The sequence below is a fragment of the Carcharodon carcharias genome, chromosome 19 (genome assembly GCF_017639515.1).
Source record: "Carcharodon carcharias isolate sCarCar2 chromosome 19, sCarCar2.pri, whole genome shotgun sequence".
Lineage (NCBI taxonomy): Eukaryota > Metazoa > Chordata > Chondrichthyes > Lamniformes > Lamnidae > Carcharodon > Carcharodon carcharias.
In genome coordinates this window covers 19,227,889-19,233,888 of record NC_054485.1, presented here as the reverse complement: position 1 = coordinate 19,233,888, position 6,000 = coordinate 19,227,889, and positions in this window count along the sequence as shown.

The window sequence follows — 6,000 nt, the reverse complement described above, 5'->3', positions numbered from 1 at the left end:
CACCCATTGTGTATTTTCAGGAAGTTTTGAGTGTGCCTGTTTACAGCAACCACTGTTTCAATATTCAGTACTTTACCTTTTAATGTCTCTTCCTTAGACAGTTACGGGTTTTGAAGGGTGTCTGGATTATAGGAAATGTCTCTCTCTTCACACTCCCCTGTGGGTGATTTGTTGTTTTTCACATGCAGCTTGGAATGTGACCTTGCATTTTTAAGTTTGCTCTGTCTCAGTTCAAATCACAAAATTTCCAGTCATTTGAAATTTGAAAAATCATGTTTTGAAAACTAAAGAAACCTGGCCTCATGCCACCTCCCCATCAAAAAAATAGATTTACTTCCTTTTTATTACAAGGTATAAGAACACAAAAAAAAACACATCCACATTCACTCACTTTCTTAAGCTTTGGCCTGGATTATCCCATCAGTTCTAAATGGGTCTCTAAGTTCTGGACAGGGCGTCCACAATCATATTCAATTTCCTGGCAATCTGGGTGATTTTTAGGTGATATGGTTGTAGAAGCAAATTCCAATGGAATAACCTTGCATTCTGAGTTTTGAATTTCTCCACAAAAGTCAAAGGGTTGTGGTCTATTTGTTTGAGAGCCAGTAATATAAACCTAGGGTTTCTTTTTCTACTGTGGAATACCATTTCTGATGTTTTTTTTTCATTTTTTTGGAGAAGTACCTGATTAGTCTCTCTATTCTTGATTCGTCCTCCTGGAGGTCACTACCATCGCTGGCTACTTTAAATGCTTGATTAAAGTCTGGATCTGCTGGCACTATTTTGTTTATTAAAAGGGGTTTCAGCTTCTCGGAAGCTGCCTGGCATTTCTTGGTCCATAATACTTTTGCTTTTTTCCATAGTAGGTCTGTCAGCGCGGTGTCCCTAAAAATCTCATGATTTCCAGTTTTGTTGTAGGAATGGGAAACTGTACTACTGCTTGTACCTTTGTAGCTCTGGGCAGTACATGTCCTTGACTCACCACGTGTCCTAGATAGGTCACCTGAGCCTTAGCAAATTAGTTCTTTGTGAGAATGACCACTAGGCCAACTGACTGTAATTTCTGGAAGAGGGCTTCCAGTTGCTCCAAGTCACTGTACACCAGGAGGTCGTCTAGGTACACTACACAATTGGATAATCCCGCTACTTCCTGGTTCATCAGCCTTTAAAAGGTGGCTGGGGAATATTTGAGTCAAATGGCATGACCCGACACTGGTATAACCCATCTGGAGTCACAAACGTGGAGATTTCCTTCATGCAGGTGGGCGAGGGAACCTGTTGGTATCTCTTGTGTAGATCTATCTTGGTAATGTAGGCTGCATTACCTATCATATCTATTCAGACGGGGCATTGATTAGGAGGAGTTGGCTCTAGTCACTGCATTGACCTTTCAGCAGTCAGTACAGAGCCTTGTGGAACCATCCAGCTTGGGCACAAGCACAACTGGGGAGATACTGCTGCTCGGCTCTAATAATCAGTGCTACAGCATGTAGTTAATCTCCTTCCAAACATGGGTCAGCTTTTCTGGATCTAGATGGTAGGGATGTCAACTTATGGAAGGGGCTTCTCCTATATCCATATCATGTAGAGCTAATGTGGTGCAGCCTAGCTTGGCTCTATAGATTTATTTTAACTGCAGTGAGCAGCCTTATCAGGTCTTCTAGCTGTTCTGCATTTGGGTAGGTGAATATGGTGTCCAATTTTGCTGGATTTTCTCTGTTTGATAGCCGGACTGTAGGAGGTTCAATGTAGGCCTCACCCATTTCTCCCTCTAATTTATCCCCATTGTTCCTCTTGCCCTCCAGGTCTGTTATTGGACAGACCATTACCTGCTTGTCCACTTCTTGGTTGTGACAGTTTTATCATGTTGCCATGATGCAGCCTTTGTTTTTTTTGCCAGAGTGGGGTGTCATTTAGATAGTTAGCCCCCACCAAGCTTCTTAGCTACTCGGTACAGGCCACTGATCCATGCTTTTAGGGATGCACCCAGTATTGGTAGGAGCACTAGCATCTAGTCTCCTGGCTGAAAGGTTCAGGCCCTGGCATGTTTGTTAGCCCATTTCTTCATAGTTGTTTGAGAGATTTTTTAATGTTCTCAAGCCACATCACAGGCTCTCGTGAGATGCTCATGGAACACGGTGACATAGTCTATCATGGAGACTTCCTCCTTCTGTTCTAAAAAATCTCTCCTTGACTGGTTTCAGAGGACCACTCACTTGGTGTCCGTAAACCAATTCAAAGAGGGTAAAGCTGGTGAACTCATTGAGTGAGCCTCTGGTAGCGAACGGAAGACAACTTAGTCTTTCATCCCAGTCATGGGGTACTCATGGCAATATGCCCTGATCATTGATTGAGGGTCTTGTGGTATCATTCTAGCATCCCCTGCTACTGCAGGCGATATGCTGAGGACTTCAGCTAGGTTGCTCCTAGGATACCTTTGACTTCCTGAAATATGCAGTATATGAAATTTGAACCCTGATCCAACTGGATCTTGGTGGGCAGTCCATACTGGTAAAGAATTGTGTTAAATCGCCCACCACCATTTTGGCAGATGTGGTTCTCAGGGAAATGGCCTCTGGGAAATGGTTAGCCACATACATGATGGTTAGGATATACTGGTAGCCCCTTCAGTTTTGGGCAGGAGCCCCACACAGTCCACTAGCACCTTGCTGAATGGTTCCCCAAAAGGCGGCATGGGAATTATAGATGCAGGTTTTATTGCAGACTGGGGTTTTCCCACAACCTGGCAAGCTTGGCAGGTTCTGCAAAACTACATCTTTGTTGAGGTGTGGCCAATAAAAATAAAAATGCTACCTGATGCAGGCTTGGGCTTTTCAAATACCAACAGGCCTAAGCCACAAGATTTCTTGTGCTAACCTTAATATTTCCCATGGCACCTCAGTGGATCATTGTCCACTCCTTGGTCACAGGTCTATGAGGGGGTCTCCACTTCCTCACTAGCACCTCATTTTTAATGTAGTAGCATTAAGGGATCGTCTCTGCCTCAGATTTAGTTTGGGTAGCCTGAGCTAACTTTTTAACAATGGGTCGGATTGTTGAGCCAGAACAAATGAAGACCTACTTATTACCTTCTGGGGTCCTCTAGACTCCTAAAGGTCTCATATCACCAAACAGTAGGGTCACCTGTCTGCAATGCCACTTCATCCTCCTCTGAGGGAGTTTGTCTATCCATAGACTGGGTTACCACACAGTCAGGGAAAATAGCAGGCACCTTCTCCTACAGTTGTTCTGTCGACCTGATTTTGGTTGGCTTCTCCGAGATTATTAGGGATGCTTTCACTTTTGATCCCACCAGATCATTGCCAAGGAGCAGGCCAACCCCACCCACAGGAAAATTAGGGATAATTCCCATGATCACCAGTCCTGACACAAGGTTGCACTCCAGGTGCACCTAGCATAAGGAGATGGGCATGTACCCTCCTTCAATCTCCTTTACCAACACCTTGGCACTTAATACACTCTCTGGTGGAAAGGTCATACCTGTTTTCAGCACTAGAGTTTAGCTGGTCGCTGTATACCTCAGCATCGCAATAGGCTTACTTGTCTTGCTCTGGGGAAATGTGGCCACTCTTCCTTTTGATACAAAATCCTTGTAACTCAGGGATTTTTTAAACTCTCCTGCATTCACAGTACTGCATCTACAGGCAATTGCTGCCTCAGTCAGAGACATAGCCCGGTCTATTATGCTGTCTGTCTGCTTCCTGTTTTAGCCGCAGGGTGTGTGTTTCTCAGCAAATCCCACAGGTTTTTCACATAATCTCCAGCAATCAGCACGGAGGTTAAAATACACAGGCTTCTTGGCCTCACTCCAGCACCATCCTTTTGTCCAGGCCCCTCTTCATTTTCAGCTGTTCCTTCTCTCTCATGGGCACTCAGTTCCCTATCACACCCCCACCATCTATCCTTCTCAGATAGCTGGGGGTGACTAGAGAAGGGTTTCCTTTGGATGTGGGTTTATGGACAAGTTCATAAATAAATGCTGTCTATCTGGCCCTTGTCTCTGTCCCTCTAAGTGATTTCTTATTGGGAAGGGTATGGTGGTTTTGAACTTTTCAAAGGGAATTATTTTACAAAGGTCTTTGTAGGTGGCCTCAATTTTAAGCGCCCATACCCACCAAAAGTGAGCTGCTTAAGCTGCCAAATTCCAGATACATCTAGTCAGGCCGTTTCTTGACCATATGGAATTTCTGATGGTACACTTCTGGCACCACTTAAAATAGCCCTTTTTGCTGCCTCATAGCTTGTTGCAATTTCCTCAGGCAAAGGGGAATAAACCTTGTGAGCTTTTCCTGTTAGCTTACATTGCAGCAACAGGGACTAATGGTGAGCTGGCCACTAACTACTGTGCTAACCTTTCAAAAGAGATAAAGAAAGCGTTCACCTCTTCTTCATCAAAGTTAGGGGTTAAATGGGTAAGCTTGAATGCCTTAGCAATGGGGCAAGTAAAGAAATTGAAGCTGCGTCCAGAGGAAGTGTGAATGGTCATAGTACCATTACCAGCATCTGTTGTCTGAGAAGATGGGAATGCATGTTATGATCTGAAGCTGTTGAGTTCAGTGTTGTTCCTGGAAGATCGTAAAAAGCCTATTCAAAAGATGAGGGGCTGTTGCCCAAGCTTCTGTAAGGGTTTATCAGAACATTGTAAGAGGGTGAAAGCTAGATTTAATGCAGCTTCTCGTTGCAGGAAACATGGTGGTGGGCCCACTTGATCACAGGAGAGGCTGCATGTCAGCCTCCCGGTGTTGGGAAAACTTCCCATGATTAAGGTGGAGAGGGAATGGGCCCTTGGGGGAAACTTACCTGCTCACGGTAGGTTATCAATTAGGTTCATTTTTGAGCCAATTGGCACCAATTATCCCTGAGCCAACCTGAATTTAATGCAAGTGGCAGGCCTTTCCTGTGGCTCCAGAAAGCCAGGGTTTGCCTGTGATCTCAGGGAAGGGGAGGGGGCTCTCTCTTTCAGAGGCACTTAGTGCTCAATCAAGGGACCTGGCAATTGGCAGTGGGTGATCGCTGAAAGCCACCCCCCTGCCCTTCCCTTTCCACCCCGCTCCCCCTTTTGCACAGCCCCATCCTTCCCTCACTCACTTGTGGCCTGGGTTGCTCAGCGATCCTTGGCCTCTCCATGGGAACATCACTGGCAGCAGCCACTGCTCCCAATGGCACTGCTGTCAGGCCTCCCCCTCAGAATTGATCCAGGTTTTCCACTGGTTCTCCAATCAATGGAATGAACCCACATTAGTTTCATTAAATTCCACCCTGAGTATGGGATGGAGAATTCAAATGGTAAGCAACATCAAACTCAGGGTCACACTTGCAAAATGAAATGGAGATGTTCTGCAAAGTGATCTGGGTTGGTCTCCCCAGTGTAGAGGAGACTGTATTGTTAGCAGCGAACACCAGGCAGTGGCATTGTGGTGGAGGCGGCGGAAATGGCAGAGGATGATCCATTGAGTGGGGCGGAACATGAGGACAAGGACCCGATCACGGTTCTGGGAAGCAGGGGAAGGGAGTGAGGGTGGAATTGCAGGAAATAAGATGATTCGTCCATCATTTGGACAGTTCAATGTCCTATGCAATGCAATGGCCTAGCTCACTGAATGGACAGCAATGCTCTGTCTCATTGGGTCCAGAAAGAAAGGTTACTGAACTAGGATGGAGGGCTAACTGATTTCATACATCAATGGGGAAATGCTTTGTCACAATGAAGGATGGCCCAATCCACTGATTGGGAGGCATAGAGCCTACATATTGTGTCAGGTTGAGCTAAGAAATGTTTAATGTTCATAAGTGAAGGGAGGAGTTCACAGTTCATAGAAGTGGGTTGCCTTGTTTCATTGAACAAATGGGGAGAATAGTCTATCCCTTTGAATAATTTTTTTTTAACCCAAGCATTTAGGTGGTTTGGCACTGCCAAATTTTCAGTTTTATTGTTGGTCTGCCAATATCTGTAATATTTATTTTTGACTTCATTCAGAC